At 30.7% G+C, this 25,223-nt stretch overlaps 1 long non-coding RNA gene and 1 other non-coding gene across 2 annotated transcripts; both read right to left on the bottom strand.

Annotated features, from left to right (window-relative positions):
- Positions 1 to 11,882: 11,882 nt before the first annotated feature.
- LOC124886793 lies at positions 11,883 to 11,989 on the bottom strand. Its single transcript, XR_007044202.1, has one exon. It is a non-coding gene; the product is annotated as a small nucleolar RNA R71 (small nucleolar RNA).
- A 193-nt stretch (positions 11,990 to 12,182) lies between these two features.
- LOC107879726 lies at positions 12,183 to 16,912 on the bottom strand. The gene is made up of 3 exons (XR_001677098.2): positions 16,596 to 16,912; positions 14,209 to 14,469; positions 12,183 to 12,621 (listed from the first exon to the last, which is right to left on the bottom strand). It is a non-coding gene; the product is annotated as an uncharacterized LOC107879726 (long non-coding RNA).
- Positions 16,913 to 25,223: the final 8,311 nt, after the last annotated feature.

Here is a 25,223-nt window from a genome sequence, read left to right as displayed (position 1 = left end):
CAAACGAAGGGAACCTTGAGACTTTCATCTCATCTCTTCATTAAGAACACTGCTCTTGACAAAATCCATAGAGATCATGTTATCGGAAACAAAATTTGATAATGAAGTTCTAAATGTTTCCCACGAGTCTGGTAGGAAACCAAGTAGAAGCAAGCCTTGAATTTCTTCATCAAACTTAATGCCCATAGTAAATAACTAGTTCATGATCCCCTAAAAGTTATTTAGGTGATCTGTCATCGACAAACCATCATGGCATTTTAACCCCAATATTTTTTTTATCAAGAGCATCTTATTATTTTTAATCTTTTGAGCATATAAACTTTCAAGATGCTCCTATAGGAACCGAGCATGTGTATCCCTAGAAATATGATTATTATCACCAACCCACTATCTAATAAAATAACAAACTTATCTATGTAGCAAATTCCACTCTTCATCGATTTTATTTTCAAGTTTTATAGTGTAAAAAACAGATTGATGAAAATTCTTGACATAGAGCAGATCTTTCTTTTCCCTCCCTCCAAATAGCATAATTAATGCCATTTAAAGTAACTATTCTACTTGTGTTGTCTTTCATCTTTTACTAAAAAATACAGATATTATAAATCGTGGGCTCTAATACCAGTTTGTTGGATAAATGCGGAATGATGACAAAAGTATTTTTGGCAAAATAATAGAAAAAAGATAAAAATAATGACGCCAAAAATTTTGCATGAAAACTTTTTTAAATAAGGAAAAAACCACAGACCAAAAGGAGCAACTAGTATTATTATAGTAAAAAAATTTTGCACTGTTGTCACGAGTATAATAATCAGAGCGACTACTATATACTCAAAAGAAATAACTTCTTTTGACTCTCACCTTTCTAAAATATCGCTCACTCTAATTTATCCTTCACAAACTAATTTTTATCACAGTCTGTGGAATACGTCACTGCTCTCTCTATATTATTTTTTTTCTCTGTTTTTGTGTGTCAAACCAATGAGCTGATGAGCTTCTTTTATAGACAAAAAAATGCCCACTCGATGTCATTAGTGACATCAAAACACTATAGAAAATCAGACATTTTCTTGACTTTTCTCTAGCCAATAATTTAAGTTTTCACAAAGTAAGGGATATGGGCATGCAATAAGTTTGGACTTTGATTTTCTGCATTATGAAGGATTGGGCTGGACCCCATAAGCCCCACACTCTTGGTATAGTGTTTTTTAAACCTTTCAAGTTAATTTATTTATCTGCAATAATTTTTTCAAGAATTCTTACTTCACAGTCGTGTAAACTCACTTTATTATCGAAAAAGTCAAGATCTACCGTATTTTTTTCATCTTCCATTAGGATATAGCTTTATAGACGTACCATAATTTCCTCCTCTATAATTGATAGTAACCTATGCAATGAGAAGATGTAAGGAAAAAAAGGAAATAACAATTTTTTATATAAAAGAATTGCTGGAGATGGATGGTTTTGATTTTTTAAAAAACTGTAAAGTTGTATGTTTTTGTGTTTTTTAGGATTTAAGGAGAGTATTTTGGAGTTTATGAGTGGCAAAAAGTGATTGTATATAAGTAGAAGTTCATGAAACTTGGATATTTTTTAGTGTTGGATAATTATCTGAAGCAAGTTGAAAGGATATCTGCAGCAAGTTGAAAAATATCTTCAACAAATTTAAAGAAAGAGTTTGAGCCTCACTAGGAGGAAAACACTCTCATACAGAGAGAAACCAACTCTTAAGTAGAGAGAACAAATTAACTTTTGACGAAATGAATGACATTACCCTTGAGTCTTAATTTATGTAACACTATTTGACTAGCTATAAAGAGTAAGAAAAACAGACAATTTTAAAATTTGTGGTGAAAATAAGAGAAGTCAACTAAAGTGAAATCCAATAGACGGGACCGAGAATTTATGATCAATCCGAAGAACCACTCTTAGATATGATTCTACTCCCCTTTCGTACCATCATGAGATTTGTGTCCAAATTTCTTGGGGCTTTGAGCTGTAGGTGACAAAAGAGTTTGAAAATAAAGTGTAGGTGACCCAAGTCTTAATAATTGAGTGGAGGTGACAATTACTTTATTATGGATTAAGAAAATTGGAAAAAATTAAAAATGACTCACTAGTTTTTAAATTTACACTTTGATCCAAATGTTAGTCAATATAATGAAAAACAGGGGAAAAAGGCGTGTTTCTCTCTATTCTCGTCCGTTGTTGCTTTCTCTCTCTTTGCGATTTTTGTTGTTCATTATTGCTGCTACTTTATTCATCATCTTCTTCTTCATCATCATCTTCTACTTTATTATCATCATTATCTTCTTCTTGTCGGTCATTGTTGTTGTTTTTACTGCTACTGCTGCTACTTTACTTAACCAATTTTTTAGGTAAAATTTTATTTCGTACACCACTGTACACTTTGGCATTACTTAATATGTGACTTTGGTAAGTAAAATTATAATTTTTAGTTGAATTTATTAATTGGGTACACTTGTACTGCTGTTTTTTCTACATTGGATAGAACCCGTTCATAAATACAACATAAGAGCCCACAATTTAAATAGATCAGTCAGTCCGTTACAACAGATACATATTTTGTTGCAACAGATACATATTATATTGCAACAGAAGACTCATATATTGGATTCGTTTATGGTTCTTTAGTGCTCGTAACATGAATTAAACAGATAGTTAATCTGTTGCAACAGACGTGTTATCTGTTGCAACAGATAATTATTCTGTTATAACAAATAATTATTTGTTGCAACAGACGAGAAATCTATTGCAACAGAATATTTATCTATTGCAACAGACTATTTATCTGGTGCAACAGATATTTATTCTGTTGCAATAGATGAGTAATTTGTTTGGAACAACACAACACAACTCCTACCACAAACCCAACAGATAACTCATATGTTTCAACTCTTGTTATTGATACTAGATTCAAATTATTTTTTAATCATCGACAGGTTTGTTGAGAAGAAGAAATAGACAGAATGAAAATTAAATAAGAATTAAAACGTCAAAGTCGATCAAACATAAATTTTTTAATAAACAAAAATAAATTAAAATACATAGGCTAAAAAAATTGTCTTCACGAGGTAGGGGGTTAAGGTCTTGGGATACACCACCCTCCCCAGATCCCACTTGTAGGATTATACTGGGTATGTTATAGTTTTTATTTTCGTATTTTTATTTGATCAACATTAATAATTTACTATGTGCTTAATTAATATGAACTAATAGAGGTCTATACTTGAGTATTAATGTATGCATTGGGTCAAGTTTTAAGTTTCAACTCTTGCTATTGCTACTGGATTCAAATTATTCCTTAATCATTGACATATTTGTTGAGAAGAAGAAATAAACAGAATGAAAAATAAATAAGAATTAAAACGTCAAAGTTGATCAAACATAAATTTTTTATTAAATAAAAAAAAATAAAAATACATAGGCTAAAAGAGAAAAAATAATCTAATTATTATTATTATCATTATTGTCGGCCGGCTAATCTTCAATCGGCATCAGCAATGCCCTCTCAGCCTCCAGATCTCTCAGAGCATCTTAGCTCTCATTGCAGACAACTCCAATTAAAGGTCATGAACCTGAGTTTGAAGCTCCCGCACAGTGTCTTGTAAAATAGCAACGTCCCACACTGGATCAGTCATATCTAGAACACAAATGAATTGACAAAAAATATTAAAACAAAAGTAAAGAAAAGAATTCGAATGTAATACAACGTAAACTACCAATTGGGTATATTTATACAAAAATCGGGAAAAAAACTTACTTGAGTCAGGGAAGAGAAAGTGGTTGAAGGTGTAATATGAAAGACAAGATGCAAGAAATAAATTTAGTAGAATGAACGAGTAAGGAGAGACCTACTTATAGAGGATTGAATTTGAATGAGTTAAGCAAAAAGGTGTGACTGTTCACCTCCATTTATTAATTACATACAAACTGGTGACTTTTTGATTACTTTGAAAAGTTATGACTTAATTAAATGAAGTTATTGACTGACTTTTTGATTATTGTGATAAGTCATGACTTTTCAACATATTATTAGTAATTAGTTTTTTTCAGTAATCATTTTTATTGAGTTGTAGCAACAGATTCTATATTTGTTGCATCAGATAACACATCTGCGACAATAGATATACCATCTGTTGCATCAGATAACCCATCTGTTGCAATAAAACACAACCTATTGCATCAGATAATCTATTTATTGCAACATATAATCTATTTTTTTTAATAATCATCATATCATTAATCTAAACTTTTTATTATATAAATTTTAAAAAACAGATTTAAAAATAAAAATGGCGAAAAGTCACTACTTGTTGCCTATTTTATATTAACATCAATTATTCAAATTAAATAACTATTTATTACTGTTATAAATTGTGTTTATCATTTATTTTCGTATTATTTTCTTTGAAAAGAAATGACTTAATTAAATCAAGCTGGTGAGTTTTTATTATTGTGACAAGTTATGACTTTTCAGCTTATTATTATTAATTAGTTATTAAATTTAAATAACCTTTTTCTCAATTAAAAAATTGAAGACACTCTTTCAATGTCCGTTTCTTTAATAAAATAATAACCATTTTTATTGAGTGGTGGCAACAGATTGTATATTTGCTGCATCAGATAACCCATCTGTGGTAACAGATATACCATCTGTTGTAACAAATCGACTATTTATTTTAGGAGCTTTATTGATTTCTTCTAACAGTTGATTCATCAGTCGCAACAGATGGGGAATTTGATGCATCAGCAATATTGAATGTGTTAGAGACAAAAAGTCACAACTGTTCACCTTTTATTTAACAATCATCATATACCTTAATTAATGGCTTTTTTTATTATATAATAAATAAATAATTTTAAAAAAAATTAAAAACAAAAATGGTGAAAAGTCACGATCAGTTATTAAAATTAAATAACCGTTCTTTTACGATTATAGATTGCGTTTATTATTTATTTAGAAACCTTTTTTCATATTAAATAATCAAAAAGTCATGACTTTTCACCCTCTCAATAACAATAATTCTTTTTTATTAATAACCGTTTGTTGCAACATATGATCCATCTGTCGCATCAGATTAACCATCTGTTGCAACATATGATTCATCGGTTGCCACAAACGTTCAATCCATACCTCCAACCGTCGACATGTTGAGAATAAGGAATAGACAGAATGATAATTAAATATTAAATAAGAATTAAAAATTTAAAGTCAACCAAACATAGATTTTTGAATTCATTATATACAAATATATACAATAAAAAAAAACACCCTTGGGTAGAACCTATATAAAAAAAATACATACTCTAAAATAAAAAACATTCTAATAATTATTACTATTATTATTATTAGTATTATTGTCAACCGGCCAATCGTCATCTGGCAGCAGTAGGGTCCTCCTCAACCTTGCTCTAAAGTCGTCCAACTTTCTTCGGAGTTCATGAATCTGCCTTTTAAGTTCCCGCAAGGACTCGAGATGAATCACCTTGTACAAATCTGGATCAACCATATCTAAAAGTGGAGTAGAATGAACGAGTAAGGAGGAACCTATTTATAAAGGATTGAATTAGAATGGGTTAGTCAAAAAGCCAAGACTATTCACCTCTTTTTAAATAAAACTGGTAACTTCTAAAGCTTATGTAAATTAAAAAAATAGATCTAAATACAACATTTTATCTTTATTGTATTTTGAAAAGAAAATAAAATTGCTTTAAAATAAATCTAACATATAGGTAATCTGTTGTAAAATATATTTATTCCATTTATTAGATAATTTACAACATATCGACAATCTGTTGCAACAGATGGATGTATCTATTTGATTTTTCCAACAGATAAGTCATATGTTGCAATAGATTGATTATCTGTCATAACAGATGTCTATAATTGTTTGATAATTTAAACAGATGTGGCATCCATTACAACAGGTTAGTCATCTTTTTATTCAATTTAAGCCATAGATGGGCTGGGAAGAATAAGGTGCATGCAGATAGATGGATCCACTTTCATGTGAGGGAGTTAAGTATTACTGATAAGGTCATCGGGATAACACACACAAAGTACAATATTTTTATGAATGTAGTTTTTAACCGATTAGGTACTGATCATTCAAACAAGATCCTGCATTGTACAATTAAGTTTGATAGGTTTGAATTGATAAGGCTGAGGGGCCCATGAAGATGGTATTGATACCCTGTTACTGTCACGACCCGAGCTGAGGCCCTGGCCGTAACGGGTATCCAGAACCATCAAGGCTTGAGACACCCCCATAACTCCCCAACCACTGGTGATATTGTCTGCTCTGGGACCAGGACCGCTTGGCTTTAAAATATGTCACTAGGGAGTAAGGCTAGCCTACTTATATACCCATCATCCCTCCTGTGTTTTACCGATATGGAAATCCTTCCTAAGTTGGGGTGTTAAATACACCACCCCCTTATGGACTAGCGTCCTCGCTGAGGGTTGCCCCACCGAATGGGATTTGCCTATACTCAGGACTGAGGTTTGTCTTGCCTTACCAGAATTTGCCTACACTCAGTTTGAACTCTGGCCCACATCGATAGGGCTGACACAGAAGCAGCTTTGATACCATGCTATCACGAACCGAGCTGAGGCACTGGCCGTGACGGGCATCCCGAACCATCAAGGCCTGAGACACCCTCGTAACTCCCTAACCCACTAGTGATATTGTCTGCTCTGGGCCCAGGCCTGCACTGCTTTAAAACGCATCACTAGGGAGTAAGACTTGTCTACTTATATACCCAGTATCCCTCCTATGTTTTGCTGGTGTGGGACTCCTTCCTAAGTTAGGGGTGTTATAGTTACGGATTAATGATAGTTGTTGTTTATGTTTATGCAAGTCAAGTTTTAAGAAGGGATCAATATTTGGTGTCATTGCAGAGATCCAATAGCGATTGGACTTAACTGTAAGTGTGCATTGGACTCTAAGAAAGCCTTCGAAGCCTCACACTGCATCAAACAAGAGGAAAACCAATAGAAATTCCCCTGACCCAAATTTATATAGAAGGGTTGTTTGAGAAGATGATTATACACCAGAAGGAGTCGAAGGAGAATGCATGCGAGAGAAAGGGGAGTTAATGAAAGACTATATCATCTAAGAGCTAATTGAAGAGGAAACATAGGGTAGCAAGGAACTTCTAGCGGATCTGGCCAATGAAACTAAATTAAAACATAAGAAATCTAAATCAAGTACAAATATGAAAGTGTATCTAGTATTGAAAATTCATCTGTTGTTTCTCTGAAAGAAAAACAATGCAGATGGATATTTTTCTAGGGAGATTTGACTAGGTAGAATGGTTAGGATGATCACCTATATAAAAAAATAGAAGAACACCAAGAAAGCATCTTTATGGGAACCGAGGGTTGAAATGATGTATAGTAAGTCAAGAAAACTTGCTCCAATAACAACTGCAGTTAAAATAAGGAATCTAAGTGAAGGCAGAAATTTCTGAATTTTAAATTGCATCTCATGCCTTCTTATTTGTGGTTCTGATTAGGTCCACTGCTATTGACCTGATCCGAACCACAAACAAGATTGAAAGACAGATTGAGTATCATTACTTCCTTAGCAATATGGATTAATTGATTGTGTTTTCTTGCCTTAGAATGATTTCAACATATCTTGGAGAAGATCAGAGACTAGTTGTAGTATGTGAATCCCGATAATTTTTAAGCTTGTCTCCAACTTGCTGATTCAGTATTCAAGTTGGTCGTTTCCATCTTTGAGGTCGTTATAGAGTTTCTAGTCTTTTGTGAACTCGTCAATGAGGAACACTTTCTTCGAAGTTGTGGCATTGTAAAAGGCCTTTAGAAGGATTCCGAAACACTTTCTTTAGTAGGCTTAAATGTACATGGAGGGTTCTCTATGTTTGTTTTAGGTCAAAATGTGTTGATGCACACTCAGGCACATGACTTTTTATCCTCTCCGAATTTAATCTATTTTCGATATTAAATATTTATATTTGTTCCGATATTATTTTAATTCTTATTTTATTTTTAATAATTTTTAGTTAAAAATAAATAAATAAAGTTAATTTTGAGATATTTTATTTTATTTTATTTTTAATATACAAATTCAAAAAATATCTTTTCTTTTTAAATTTTAAATAAATAAGCTAGTAGTTATAGTACTATCTTAATTATATTTATTTTGGCTATTTATAAACTTTTATTGATTTTCTTACATATAAAATTAATTATTTATTATTATATTTAGTATTATTATTATTTTATTTAATTATTCATTTATTATTATTTATTTATTTATTATTATTATTATTATTATTATTATTATTATTATTATTATTATTATTATTATTAAAAAAATCAGAATTCAAACCCCTTCCCTTATCTGATGTAACTGTTCCCCCAAAAAGAGTTCCTTTATTTAAGGAGTTTTCACTCACATGCTTGACAGAGTTACATACGTACATCATTCTACATATTGTATCAAACAAATCAGACACAGAAAGAAAACATCAGGAGAAAAAAGAGAGAAAAAAGAGAATAAGAAAAGAACAAAAAGTATATCAGAAAAGAGAATTTTCAGAGTTCGTAGTTTGAAGTTGGAGTTCCGTTCGAGTTTTCAGTGACTACGCTAGAGTTTCCTTTTAGTTAGTTCATCAAACAGGTTCTAACTCTATTCCTTTTTATTTATTTTGGTGCAATTTGTATGAATGGAACTACGAACCAAAGTGTTTGAATGATTTCATCTATTTCTTGACGTAAATGTTGATTCAACTATCTTTCGTCTAGCAACTCTTTTAAGAAGTGGTTATCAGAAATTTGTTGTCTATGTGCATGAATATTAAACTTTCCGGATAAGCTTCCTAAAAAAAATCGATTAAGAAAATTTAAGTTATAAATAGCAGAATAGTATTTTAAAACCTAGGGAAAGTTCAACTCTTGTTTTGTACTTTTAACAGAGATTAATTCCTAGGTTATTGACAATTAAATTATATCTCTTATATTCACACACACACAACAAAAAAAAAGTGTAAATGAAGGCATGACTTTGTTTTGCCCCTTTGTTTCAGGCACATTATTTCGTTGTTTGGTTCAACATCATCCTGGATTTTTTTTATTTTTAAGATATGTTTAGCTTTGTCTTTTTAGAGTTCCTCTGCATATAGGATTAATATTCGGTTGGTACTTTCCCATTGTATATTGTGTATGATAAGAAAAGATAATTTAATTTTTTTTTATTAAGTTGGATGTCAAACAAAAGGGGTCTTGTATATGATTTCAATATAAAGATGAAGTGCCATCTTTATATAAAGATGTGATTTCAAACAATCAAATGTCAAGGGTTCAATGAAGTGCCAGCAACAAGAAAAAGGGTTATTAACATTGACAAAGCTCAAATACCAGCCATGAGGATAAAAATAAGAAGATTCCTAAGGCAATCACATGCAGTCACAGTGCAAAGAAGAAGAGAGCAGCAGAGATAGCATCACGCATATTTACATCATGGTTTTGCACAAGAAATATAAAGATGCTAAGCTAGCTAGGCTAATCTACAATAGCAGACAAAAACACCCATCAACTGTTGATGAATATAAATTATTCATGCAGTTTAATATATAAAAATAATAATTTTGAATAAAAATCATGAATAAATATATTCAACTCTCCTATATTTTCTAACAATTTTTGCAGGAAAAACATTGCATGAGAAACAAGAAAGAAAAAAGATATAAGACAAGAATGAAGATTCATCCACTACAAAGTCATCAAAGACTACACAAGAACAAGAAAGAAAAAATTATGAATATTTTCATCAAGGTCTTTGAAGTTCTTATCAAAGTTTCAAGATATTTGTCATGTCAAAATACCATCAACATGTCATGATAAATTAACATGTCAATTTCTCATTAAGATATCATGATATATTGAAAATGTCTTGAAATTCTCATCAAAGTTCAAGTAGAGATTTATCTATACATAGGCATATGTCGTAGAGGAAGAATCATCTAATTATCTATCTATTTAGTATTCTAGTTATCTTTCTAGTTTTTCTAAGGAGAAAGAAAGAGTTTGTCTTGGTCTCTTTCTCTAACCATTTTCTTCTAGTAAAACTATTTCTTGTTTTTGTCTTAGTTTTTCTTACTCCATAATGGAGTAATTTCTTTTTATTGGAATAGTTGATGAAGAGCTTGATATAATTTTTTTTTACAATACCATCTAAGTCTCAACATATCTTGGCCTAAAGATTTTCACTTATATTTTGTGTTGGAATAATAAGTTCAACTAATCGTTATCATCATCTTCATATATTTTATCTTTAAGCTATCTTTATATTAATTTGTAATTCTCACAGAGCAAAATTAATATATAATATTTAATGCATAAAATAGTGGAGTAAAAATAAACTTTAGTTATCTATTATTTCAAAATCTTTGAACTTGTTTCTTTAAATTCTAATCCTCATAGAGGAATTAAGTCGAACAAGTTTATTAATTAAAGGGGTCTTTATCTTATTTCTTTCAGTCCTAATTCTCACGAAGGATTGACTCAAATAAATTTATTGATTTAAGGACTAATCAAAAGAGGTCTTTTATTCCTTTTTAGCACAATGCAGGCAAGAGAATATTGATTTAATAGTCACTAGAATTAATTTAGTTAATTAACATAACCTCACGGAGTGCTAATTAATTAATTATTTTTAGTAACAAAATAATTGTATTAACAATAGGTAATTATCCTTTAGAAAAATATAACTTGGAGACATGGATTTTATTGTAAAAAATTACTATCAAGTGAATTCAATGATTCCCAACTCTTTTGTTTATTATTAATCTTTCAAGAAGTGATTCGCTCTAGTTCTGAGTAACCTAAAATTCAACTTCACCTTTCATCAATTTAGTTCTCTCAAATAGTAGTTAAGATATTACAAATCTGTAGCATAGATCTTTGAATCTCTATGGGACAATATCATAACTATCTTATAATTTGACAGAGTACGAGCAACAAAATCCTATACATATTGTCCTTATCAAATTTTTGACCCCGTTGCCGGGGATTGACATAGATCTACTTCAGATTAAATATTTTATTGCTAATTTGAGAATTTATTGTCATAAGTGTTGTTATTAGTCTTAAATATTTTTGTTGTTTTTTGTTGACATTAATAGTTCTATTTTACTGTTGTTATTTTTAAGTAGGACTTTTTGGTCTTATAACCTTGTATACTTTTTAGCCTATAATTAACATTTTCTTTTCAAGAAAAAAAAAAAATTATTGATTGAACTTTAAATGTTAGATTGTGTATGACCCGCTCTTCTACGAAAGAGTTGGTTAATTACGATCCTGAAATTGAAAGATCTTTGAGATTTCACAGGAAAGAGAGAACATTTTCTCAAGACATAACCTGTGACCAAATGGAACACCAACAAAGAGATGATATAAATCCACTGGAGATCCCACAATCAGTCTATGTAGAAAATCAGTTTGATGAAGTGGCACCAAGAGCAGCCAGAGAATCCTAAGGGATTATGCTAGAACAGATCATTTTAATTGTGAATCGAGTGTTAGAAAGCCACCAGTGACAGCTAACAACTTTGAAATCAAGACAGGCCTGATTCAAACAATTCAACAATCTTGTATATTTACTGGTGATCTAAGTGAAGATCCACATCTAATTAATTTTCTTGAACTTGTTGAAACTGCAAAGTATAATGGAGTGTCCCCTGAAGTAATAAAGTTAAGGTTATTTCCTTTATCTTTAAAAGGAGATGCCAAGACTTGGTTGCGAAGTTTGCCTCAAGGTTCTATTACCACGTGGGACCAGATGACTCAAAATTTTTTAAATAAGTATTTTTATCCTGCTAAAACAACAAAATTAAGACAGGATATATCAATTTTTCTGCAAACTGATACTGAATCAGTCTATCAAGCTTGGGAAAGGTTAAAGGCAATGCTAAGAAAATGCCCATATCATGACATTCCCAAACACATGCAATTGTATATTTTCCATCATGGTTTAAAACCTTCATCTAGAAATGTGATTGATGCAGCTGCAGGTGGCTCCATAATGGGAAAAACAACTGAAGAGGCATTTTTAAAATTTTGTTGAATAAAATTTTTAAAAATGCTATTCAATGGCCATCTGATCGTGTAATCATCAAGAAGGCTGCTAATGTAAATCAAGCAGATGCTTTAAATACATTAACTTAACAAATTGCTTCTTTGGCACAAAAATTTGAATCTTTTTAGGTAAATACACAACAATCAAGCCAATTTGAGGTTTGTGATATGTGTGGAGGAAGCCATTTGAACAGTGAATGTCAAGTGACCAATCAAAATGATGAGCAGGTTAGCGCCATTGGATACAAACCGTATCCTTTCGGAAGTCCAATGGCACAAAAACATCCAGGATTTCAATGGAGCAATCCAAAGGGTGCTGAAAACTCTCAAGCTTTCCAAAAGCAACATATACAAAAATCCACCTGGCTTCTCAAATAAAAATCACGGTCAATCAAATTTTTGACCTTATCAGCAAGCAACTTCATATCAGCAAAGGCCTCAACATGCTTATTCAAACCTCGATGACCTTTTGTACAAGCACATTAAGGCTACTGATGAAAAAATTAAAAATCATGGTTCAGTCCTAAAAAATTTAAAAACCCAGATAAACCAACTGGCAGCTCTTATGTCAGAAAAATTTACGGTCACTTAGCAAGCAATACAGAAAAAAATCCAAAAGAGCATCTTAAGTCCATTGCCTTACAATCAGGTAAGGAACTTGATGAATCTTATGCAAATCGTCAAGAAAGACAACAATCACAACAACATGCCAAAATGGGTAAGAATGCTAAAACACCCAATGAATCATCAAAACAACAAGAAGTTAAGAAAAATGAAGAAAAAACTATTGAAAATATGACTCCCCTCCTTGTTACAATTTCTTTTCACAAAAAATGAAAAGAGAAAAGCTTGATAGTCAATTTGCAAAGTTTTTAGACATTTTATAAATTCACATTAACATTTTTTTCACTGATGCTTTATTACAAATGCCTTCATATGCAAAATTTTTGAAAGAAATTTTGTCAAGTAAAAAAAAATTGGAAGAAGTTTCCATGGTAATGCTTACAGAGAAATGCAGTTCTATACTTCAAAATAAGCTACCATAAAAGTTTGGTCATCTAGGTAGTTTTACTATTCTGTGCACTTTCGGAGGCGTGTATTTTGAAAAGGGACTTTGTGATTCTGGAGCATCAATAAATTTGATGCCTTTTTCTATTTTTGAAAAATTAAGTATTCGAGAAATTAAAAACACAAGTGTCTCTCTTCAATTTGCAGATCAAAGTACAAAGAAACCAAAGGGAATAATTAAAAATGTTCTTGTAAGAGTTGATAAATTCATTTTTCCTATAGATTTCATTGTACTGGAGATGAAGGAATGTCCTGACTAACCAATAATTTTGGGAAGACCATTTCTTGCTACTGGTAGAGCCATCATAGATGTCCATCAAGGACAACTAATTTTAAGAGTAGATGAAGAAAGAGTCATTTTTTATATGCAAAATATGCTAAGTTTTTCAGGAGATGAGACATCATCTTCATATTTTTCAATTAATATAATTAGCAATCTGACAGATGAATTCAAGGGTGATCAATTAGTTTCAGATTCAATGGAAAAATGTCTGACCACATCATTCAGCATCCAAGATGATGATCTAATCATGAAAAATGAAGCTGAATTATTAGAAACAGATTCTGAGGATGATGAGATGCATCCAGAAAAAGTTCAATCCAAAACTGAATTCAAAATTCTTTCATCTCATTTAAAATATTCTTATTTGGAGCAAGAATTATTTCTAGTAATTATTTTATCCTCTCTAACTACAGAACAAGAAGATAGTTTGCTTGCAGTACTACGCACACATAAAGGGGATTTGGGATGGACTATAGTAGATATCAAGGGAATTAATCCAGCTATTTGCACAAACAAAATTCTCATGGAGGATACTTACAAACCTATCATTCAGCCTCAAAGGAGATTAAATCCAGCAATGCAAGAAGTGGTAAAAAGGGAAATAATAAAACTTCTAGCAACAGGTGTCATCTATCCTATTTCTGACAGTCCTTAGGTAAGTCATGTTCAGGTAGTGTCGAAAAAAAAGGTATAACAGTCATAAAAAATAAAAATAATAAACTCATACCTACTAGAACGATTACTGGATGGAGAGTCTATATTGACTACAGACGTCTCAATGATGCCACCAGAAAAGATCATTTTCCTTTACCCTTTATTGATCAGATGTTGGAAAAAATTGCAGGATATGGCTTGTACTGCTTTCTTGATGGCTATTCAGGCTATAATCAGATACCTATTGCCCATGAAGATCAAGATAAGACAAATTTTACATGTCCTCATGGAACATATGCATATAGAATAATGCCTTTTGGATTATGCAACGCCCCTGTCACATTTAAACATTGCATGTCAGCAATTTTTTCTGATATGACTGAAAAATTTCTTGAGATTTTTATGGATGACTTCACACTCTTTAGCATGATATTTGAAAATTGTCTTCACAATTTGACCTTGGTTCTTAAAAGATGTGAAGAGTCAAACTTAATTCTTAACTGGGAAAAATGTCATTTTATGGTAACAGAGAGAATTGTATTAGGACATAAAATCTCTGCTGAGGAAATCAAAGTTGACAAAGCAAAAATCGATCTCATAGTAGGATTACCTCCTCCTACAACCATTAAAGGCATTAGAAGTTTTCTTGGTCGTGCAGGTTTTTACAGAAGATTCATAAAAGATTTTTCAAAAATTTTGAAACCTCTGACTAACCTTTTAATGAAAGATGTTAAGTTAATTTCTCAAGTGATTGCTTGAAGGCATTTGAAACTCTTAAAGAGAAACTATCAATTGCTCCTATAGTTGTATCTCTTGATTGAAACCAATCCTTTGAAGTCATGTGTGATGCTAGTGATACGGTTGTAGGAGTTGTGCTAGGCCAGAGGAAGGATAAAATTTTTTGTCTCATTTACTACGCCAGTAGAATCTTGAACGATGCTCAACTGAATTATGCCACGACAGAAAAAGAATTACTAGCAGTAGTATTTGCTTTTGATAAATTTCGTTCCTATCTGATAGGAACCAAGGTCACTATTTTTACTGATCATGCAACTTTAAAATACCTCTTAGCAAAGAAATACGCTTGTCCTAGATTGTTAAGATGGATTTTACTTCTTCAAGAATTTGACCTTGAAATTAAGGATAAAAAGGGAACCGAGAATCAAGTAGCCGATCATTTATCAAGGCTAGAAAACCCTCCTCTTGAATCTTGTGAAACAAAAAAAGAGTTTCCCGATGAAAGCTTTCTATCTATTAATTCAACTGTAACTCAACCACCCTGGTTTGCAGACATTTAAAATTACTTAGTTGGGAAATGGATACCAAAGGATTTCTCTTATCAACAAAGAAAAAAACTCATCTCAAATGCTAAATATTATCTATGGGATGAACCTTACTTGTTTAGATTTTGTGCAGCTAATATCATTAGAAGATGTGTACCTGAGAAAGATATGAATCAAATATTGTATCATTGTCATGGTAGAGCAATTGGAGGAGATTATGCAGCCAATCAAACTGCTTTTAAGGTTTTAGAAGTAGGATTTTTTGGCCAACACTTTTCAAGGATGCACGTGAATATGTCACACGATGTGATAAGTGTCAAAGAACATTTAATATCACCAAGAGAGATGAAATGTCATTACAATGTATACAGGTATGTGAAATTTTTTATGTTTGGGGAATAAATTTTATTGGTCCTTTTCCCTCATCTCATTCTTTTGAATATATTCTTGTGACTGTGGATTATGTCTCAAGATGGGTTGAAGTCATTCCCACCAAGAAAAATGATTCTCGAACTGTGTATAACTTTTTCAAAAAAAATATTTTTACCAGATTTGGCACACCTCGAGTAATCATCAGTGATCAAGGGACTCACTTCATGAATAAATAATTTTCTGCATTACTGTCAAAATATGGTATTACTCATAAAACAAGAACACCATATCATGCTTAAAATCAAGGGCAGGTATAAGTTTCCAACCGCGAATAGAAAAGAATACTTGAAAAAAGGTTGGAATCTCAGGAAAAAATTGGGCTTTAAAACTAGATGACGCATTATGGAATTATCGAATGCCGTTCAAAACGCCAATTGGTACTACCCCATATAGATTAGTCTTTGGAAGGCTTGCCATCTCCCTGTTGAATTAGAACATAAAACTTTTTGGGCATTGAAAACATTAAACTTTGATGTTAGCTCTGCTAGTAAAAATAGATTTTCTCAAATGAACGAGTTGGAAGAATTGAGATTAGAATCTTATGAAAATGGCAAAAATTTTAAAGAAAAAAACAAAAAAATGACATGACAATCAAATTCAAAAAAAAGAAATTCAAAATTGAAAATCAGGTTCTTCTTTATAATAGCAGATTAAGGCTATTTCTAGGAAAATTAAAATCTAGATGGACAGGTCCATATTATGTTACAGATGTTACTCCATATGAAACAATTGAAATTCAACATACCGATGGTGGACACAAATTCAAGGTAAACGGCCACAGGTTAAAATTATATTTTAGAGGACATTTTGAGCAACAATCATCAGTTACTATGATCGATTGATGAAGTCCACAATCAATAAGTCGAGTTGACGACACTAAACTCAGAACTATAGTTCCTCACTTGCCCGTAGCCATTGAGGATGAAGCAATGGAGCCTCGTAAGTCCAACATAGAATTGAATAATTAAATGCTTAATCAATTGATCTGATCAATATTCAGATTATTGTACAACCAGAATATTTCATGATGGCCTCTACAAAAACAGTGTCATCTTCACAGGAGTAACTCCATGATGATCGGTATGCCTGAGTAAATGGTTGGTTAGCCATTTAGTAATGCAATTCATATGCTGGCACAGGTAAATTTGTTTGGTTTATATTAAAACCAAAATGATATGATGAAGTATTAAATTAGTATATATATAATAAATTATAAATTTCATAATACTATAAACTATATAATAATTTTTTTGCTTAAAAAAAAGTGAGTAGTAGAACAATTTTCTCTTCACTTTAATATTTTTCTATTCAAATTATATATATTGTTTAATATTATATTAATATATGTATTCTATAATAATATAGTTACTATTTGTATAAATAATAAAATAATAAATAATATTAAAATAATGTGGAGGTGGTCTAGTTATTTGAAATATTATATTAAGGTTTATATATAATAATGATTGTTTACTATTTGAGTAATGTAACTTAAAAAAAAATGAAAAAGTTAATGAGTTGTCTTTGTCAAGGAAGATGCATTACTACAAATTCCTACTCCCACGTGCTCCAAGGTTAAGTCATCTCCCTTTCTTCTTGAATTGCTTTGTCTTTTATTTTAAATAAAAAGAGAAAAAAAAATTTGTATGATTAGTCATATTAAAAAGAAAAAAGTAATAATTCAAGACACCTTTTTTACGTAATTATTTCTTATGTCAACTGACTTGAAATAATGTAAACTTTTGTGTGTTGTGTTTGTATATTATGTATATATGTTTATATCTCTCTCTGTATATATAATTTAGAAAAAACAGTACATAGATAAGTAGTAAATAGTGTATTAGTTTTTTCTTAAAAAGAAGAATGATTAATCTTGTTCAAAAAAAAAAAAGTCTTCTACCCATGCATTCTTCTATAAATACTTTAATCATTCTACCTTAACCAAAACAAGAAAAAAACAAATGACCTTAACTTCTCATCTCAAACATCTAAGTCTTGTTGTTTAACTATCATGTTTCTCTTTTTCTCATTATCCCTTTAGTCATTACTCTCTTTCATATATATATATATATATATATATATATATAGACATTCTTCTTTTTTTACCCCTTCTTAAATGGCTTTTAGAACTTCAAGCATATCCTTCGAATTTTGGCTTAGTGAAAATTCATTTCGTCATGAAATTCTAGAAAAAGGATTATCTTTCAACAAAGAAGATGGAGAAGATGATGCATTCATCGTGCAAATTATTGAACACTTTTAATGAAATGCATTTGCAAAACCCCCCGGACAATTCAACATGCATCTTGTGAGAGAATTTTACAAAAACTTAAATGAGACTAACAATATTTCTCATGTACTAGGAAGACCGGTAGATTTCCCTCCAACAACTATTAACAAAGTGTTTCATTTACCTCCAATGAATTATAGTGCTATAATCACATTTTGTGATTATCCAAATTTGGAGTTGATTGAAAAATATTTGTGCCCATATGGTGCCGATTGGAGCTTCTCATCAAATGGTGAGAAACTTTATCTTAATGGACACAACATTAAAAAGGAGGCAAGATCATTATTGACTTTTTTAGTAGTAGATTAATTTCCGACACTAATTTGTCTAGGGTTGATATACCTAGACTTGCTCTACTCTATGTTCTTTATTTTAAGAAATCTTTTGATTTTGGTAAGCTTATCAACACCGATATCAAAAAGTGTCGTTACGATCCTATGGTTTGCATGTGGTGGTTTCCTTCAACAATTACTTTGTTGATTCAACATGCTGAAATTGTTCCAAGTTTGAAATCAAGTGTGGCATCAAATGAATTTGTTAGTAAGTCATTTTGAAAGGAATGTGAAGAAATGAAAGGTCCAAAAAAATAGAAAAAATTATGAGACAATTTTGAAAGCTATGGAAAAATATATTTTGTTGGAAATTTTTGAAATGGAAAAAAAGTTGATGGAAAAAATGATGATGAAATGTAAGGAAATGAAAATGGTCTTAGAGGAAAAATTGAGGGTAGGTATTGATGAAATAAAAAATACAATATTGCAAAAGTTAGATAGGGAAGCACCAATGGGATTCACAACTAATCTTTCATGTGATTTAGCAAATTGAGATTATACTACTCCAATGATGGAAGTCTTTCCGCCTAATTTTGTTGATCCATCTACTAGTTTACTCCCTAATTTTCTTGTTAGTAATGAGTTCATAGATTTCTCACAAATTGCATCATCATCTTTACCACCTCTTCCTTCACTCCCCAATACTTTTTTCAACTTGAATAATTTCACAATTTTCATACCACTCTCTTCTAGCATAAATGACAATTCGAAAAAGAAAAGAAAAGAAAAGGTGGTCATGAAGTGGACTTGGAGGATGATAGTGATAAATGAATGATGAAATGTTGAAGTTATTTTCATTCGGGAGAATGAAATGGTCAAGTATGGGGGATTAAGTTCTTGTAGTTTTTGTTGATCTCACTTTGTAGTTTGTGTTATTCCATTTTTTTGTAAAGATAATGCAAATCATTTCTATAATTTGGTAGGTCTTCTTTTTAAATACCATTGTGTACATATGGTATTTACTTTTGCTAACTTTTGTGCATATAGGGATCAAGAAAGGTCATGTGACATATGTGTATGTGATGATGGCTACAAATGGTATTTTCACTTTAGTTGTTAATTGTAGTAATGTTGTTACTTTTATCTTATCAATATGTTGTTGTTGTTTTATTTTATTAATGTTCTTTTTTTGTGTATTTTCAAAATGTTCAAAAAAGAAAAAAATTAATAATAAGAAAAATTTCGTAGGCATTGAGGGTGAAGCAATGGAGCCTCATAAGTCCAATGAACTTTTAAAAAAAATGTGTTTAATTGGCGCAGGTAATTTTCTAGTTTATATAAAAACTAGACTTGAATTTATGAATTATGTGTGACTGCAGTTCCTTTAAGCTTTCTTTTGCAGTTGTATATTTGAAAGTCAAAAAGATTTTTTTTACAATAATGCCTCTTTGTGCAATGCTAATTATCAAAACAAATTTTCTTCATGTCATGTCAAATATATATTTTCTATATTTATCATATAACTTCTTTGTTTGTGACTTAATTTTGGTGAAGGCAAGAACAAATATCTTTAACACTTGACAAGATATTTTGAGATTGAGAAGCATTATAATAAAAAACAAGTACAATGTACAATATTATGCTAGAACTTTCCCTAAATGTCTATCGAGGCGAAATCTTAGGCAACACTGTTTTTTTGAAAAATGAATTTAGGTCATTCTTGCTACCTTAGTCTTCCTAAATATCACTCCAAATGAAATAGAATTCATATCCCTAGAACCCATTTTAAACCCCCACCCCCCACCCCACCCCCCCCAAAAAAAAGAGAGAAAGAGAAACAAGAAGATTTATTCTCTCACGCCTATTTATGCTCAAATTTAAATATGCACATCTATCCTTATAATTTGAAAGCCCTTTTTCAGAAAGTAAGTTAGAGTTTTTCTCAAAAAAAAAAAGAATCAAAATTAATGAAAAAAAGAAGCAATAAATTGCTAAAAATATGTTGATGCATCAACTGCAAATATTAAAAATAATATGATATGAGAAAAATTATTTTGCACCAAAAAAATAAATAAAAGGGACAAGTCACTATAAATATAGCCTATTTCTTACCAGCCTAAAGCCGACATTACAAGCTTAAAAAAGTCCTAGAAGATTTTGAAAATCAGTGTTTAGCCTATATTAGTGGAGATAGACATAAAGGGCAAGCATATGGACTACAGATGAAAAATACTCAAGTAATTGATAATAAATTTATCAATTTCAGAAAGTTCCGAAAAGCCAAGCAGATACAGTCTTGTTGAAAAAAAATTAAGGCAAAAATAAGGTAAAGATTTGATGGATATAGAATATTTATATAATTTGATAGTATGATAAATTTGTTTGACTAAATTTGTGTTTTGCAAGAGTAGCAATAATTTTAACTACATATATGTATATATATACATATTCTACTTTCTAAATACTTCTCCTCGAGGACGAGCAAAAATTCAAGTATGGGGGAATTTGATGAATATAAATTATTCATGAAGTTTAATATATAAAAATAATAATTTTGATTAAAAAGCATGAATAATTATATTCAACTCTCCTATATTTTCTAACAATTTTTGCAGGAAAAACATTGCATGAGAAACAAGAAAGAAAGAACATATAAGATAAGAAATGAAGATTCATCCACTACAAAGTCATCAAAGACTACACAAGAACAAGAAAGAAAAAAATTATGAATATTTTCATCAAGGTCTTTGAAGTTCTTATCAAAGTTTCATGATATTTGTCATGTCAAAATACCATCAACATGTCATGATAAATTATCATGTCAATTTCTCATCAAGATATCATGATATATTGAAAATGTCTTGAAATTTTTATCAAAGTCCAAGTAGACATTTATCTATAAATAGGCATTTGTTGTAGAGGAAGAATCATCTAATTATCTATCTATTTAGTATTCTAGTTATCTTTCTAGTTTTTATAAGGAGAAAGAAAGAGTTGTCTTGGTCTCTTTCTCTAACCATTTTCTTCTAGTAAAAGTATTTATTGTTTTTGTCTTAGTTTTTCTTACTCCATAATGGAGTAATCTCTTTTTGTTGGGATAGTTGATGAAGCTTGATATAATTTTTTTTACAATACCATCTAAGTCTCAACATATCTTGGCCTAAAGAGTTTCACTTATATTTTGTGTTGGAATAATAAGTTCAACTAATCGTTATCATCGTCTTCATATATTTTATCTTTAAGCTATCTTTATATTAATTTTGTAATTCTCACGGAGCAAAATTAATATATGATATTTAATGCATAAAATAGTGGAGTAAAAATAAACTTTAGTTATCTATTATTCCAAAATATTTGAACTTGTTTCTTTAAATTCTAATACTCATGGAGGAATTAAGTTGAACAAGTTTATTGATTAAAGGGGTCTTTATCTTATTTCTTTCAGTCTTAATTCTTATGGAGGGATTGACTCAAATAAGTTCATTGATTTAAGGACTAATCGAAAGAGGTGTTTTATCCTTTTTAGCACAATGCAGGCAAGAGAATATTGATTTAATAGTCACTAGAATTAATTTAGTTAATTAACATAACCTCACGGAGTGCTAATTAATTAATTATTTTTAGTAATAAAATAATTGTATTAGCAATGAGAAATTATCCTTTAGAAAAATATAACTTGGAGACATGGATTTTATTGTAAAAAAATTACTATCAAGTGAATTCAATGATTTCCAACTCTTTCGTTTATTATTAATCTTTCAAGAAGTGATTCGCTCTAGTTCCAAGTAACCTAAAATTCAACTTCACCTTTCATCAATTTGCTTCTCTCAAATAGTAATCAAGATATTACAAATCTGTGGCATAGATCTTTCAATCTCTGAGGGACGATATCATAACTATATTAGAATTTGATAGAGTACGAGCAACAAAATCCTATACATATTGTCCTCGACAACAATAGAGGAGTCCAGTGTTGGATCGAACTTGAGGAATTGGAGTTCAACCATGGTCATTCATTGGAAGAAACAAGTAGATCTGAAACAAAATCATGGTGGTTTTGTCAAATTCAGCTCAATCTGTCAAGACAACGGTACAAATGGAAAGAAACTTACACTGAAAAGATCTGCAAGCTCCAGTCAGTTTGTTTGTGTGAGAAACACGACTATATCATCATCAGGCACGCGATTTGGCAATCGAAAAATGAGGCGGCGGAAATGGCAATTGACGATGGAACCACCTGGTAGAAGCAGCATTTGGGTAGTCCAGGAGATTTTTTTTGGAAACTAGACATAGACATAGATGGTCGGGTATTATTTTGGGCTTAATTCTAAGCCATGTAATGCTGTCACAATGTTGAGATATATTTGCACCTTTGGCCGAGTTTGATTAATAATAAAAGGAAAAAATTCAGAAATAGCATATTTATCCCCTTAATTATGAGTTTCATAACAAAAGTTTCATAATTACATAATATAGCAAGTTGTATTTTGTATTTTTGCAAACTGTTGCTATAAAAATACAAATATATATGATTTTTACTGCCCTATGATGATATATATTTTATATTTTTGCAAACTGTTGCTACAAAAATATAAATACATATGCTAAAAAATGTAATTTGATAAAAGTGTTGCTATTTTTTGTAGTTTAATACTTAAGTATGCTACTTTATGTATTTTAAAATTCAGAAATGGCATACTTATCCACTTAATTATGAATTCCATAGCAACATTTTCATAATTACATAATATAGCAAGTTGTATTTTGTATTTTTGCAAACTGTTGCTACAAAAATACAAATACATATGATTTTTACAGCCCTTATGATCGATATGTATTTTATATTTTTGCAAACTATTGCAACAAAAATACAAATACATATTCTATAAAATGTAATTTGATAAAAGTGTTGCTATTTTTTGTAATTTAATACTTAAGTATGCTACTTTATGTATTTTTTCCATGATAAAAGGCCTGTAAAGGTCACCAAAAATTTGATTAATATATATATATATATATATATATATATATATATATATATATTTCTATGGATTGTTGCAAGTTAGTTTTTAAGATAGAAATTTATTTAGTAACTATTGAATTTGAATTTAAAATTACGAGAATAAACAAGATTTATCTTTTACGATTTGCCTTTCCTTTAATATTTTCAATAGCATAATAATCTTTCTAATTGTAGAGGTCATGGTAATATACTGTATTTTAGAATTAAATGATAAACTCACTTCTGAATTTGGGAAAGATAATGACAATTATACTTTCAGTTAGTTTTAGGATAATTATTACTTGATATAAGTGACTTAAAATTTTAATAAGCCTTAGATGTTTGAATCACGTGATAGATTTTCCATTTTGTTAAATAATAAATCATCGTTAGATTGATTGGTCATATTTTTAAAGTTGTTCGTCATTGATTTTATATCTTTAAAGTTTTTGCAATCTGGAAATTTTGTGGGTGGCTTCCTAAATCTGAGAAATGTTTTGGGCATATACATAATGTAGAGCCTGATTATTTACTAGTGTGGGATAAAATAAGATGGATTGCAGTTTTATTCAAGATCGGTCATAATATAAAAAAATTTTAAAAAAAGAGAGGAAAAACTCATTTGTGAGGGAGCGAGTTACGAAATAAGTCAAAACTTGTTGCAAAATAAAGAGCGAAAAAAATAAAAATGGATAAGATAAAATTGTCTCGAGTTTACAAGAGGCGGAACGAATGTATTTAATGCTAGATCACGTCTAAAATATTCGTCTCAATTAAGAATGCAGCGTACGCATCTTTTCAAGATATTTTAAAAATTCAAGGATGTAATAACGCGCCTTGACAAATAACTTTTAAAATTAATTTTCACTGATTTATTTAACGTAAGAGACTTAGAAAACTATTCTCGATATGATTAAAATGAGAAGATTTAGGCCTTAACATAATTTATCACAATAGTTTAAATCAAGATAAGTCAATAAAGACATCGTGCTAGAATCATAGGACTCGAGGGGTGCCTCATACCTTCCCCTCGGTCAACAGAATTCCTTACCCGATCTTCTATTTTTGCAAACCAGCAAAGAGTCATTTCCTTTTGATTAGGGATTTAATAAGATGACTTGGAACACCATAACTCAATTCCAAGTGGAAACTCGGTAAATAAAAATAATTCCTACTCAAAACTATCACTTTAATAGAAAAAAACTTTGAATTCGATTCTTGCGATCGAAAAAAGGGGTGTGACATCTCCGGCAACTCTGCTGGGGAAACATTAGAATTCGAGCTTTGGATATTGACTTATACTTGCTTTAATTATTGTTGATATTGTGTTTGTTGGCCTAATATGTTACTTGTTGCTTATTTATCGCTTTGATATTGTTGAACTGTATTTATAAATTATCTTCTCTTGCACACCCCCTCTGAGTCTTTGAAAATAGGATAGAAGAAATGCAGCATATGCATCCTACTTTCTTTTTGAGATAGCCGGAGTGTCAAGGAACCTGGTGAAGGATTATTAGTTACACATGTTAGGCGGGGTTTGGATCAACAACGAAGGCGGAGTAGCACTGCTACCGACCAAGTTGTTCCTCCTCGACTCGAGTGTCCGCTCGGGTAAGCCAGTCTAGATACCTATCCCTATTAGGATAAACTTAGAAGAACTGAAACTCAGAATCTGGTTATCCCTATTAGGTTCCGCTTTATTTGCATCATGTGCATTTGACATAGCGTAACTCGGCATAAGGGTCGAGTCTGTCTAGGACAGGTAACCCACTTTATAATGATTAACATGTGCATCCTACGTGCTCTTTG

This window comes from Capsicum annuum, chromosome 8 (assembly GCF_002878395.1).
Source record: "Capsicum annuum cultivar UCD-10X-F1 chromosome 8, UCD10Xv1.1, whole genome shotgun sequence".
NCBI lineage: Eukaryota > Viridiplantae > Streptophyta > Magnoliopsida > Solanales > Solanaceae > Capsicum > Capsicum annuum.
The sequence above is the reverse complement of the archived record's forward strand: the minus strand, read 5'-3'. Positions and strand labels throughout refer to the sequence as shown.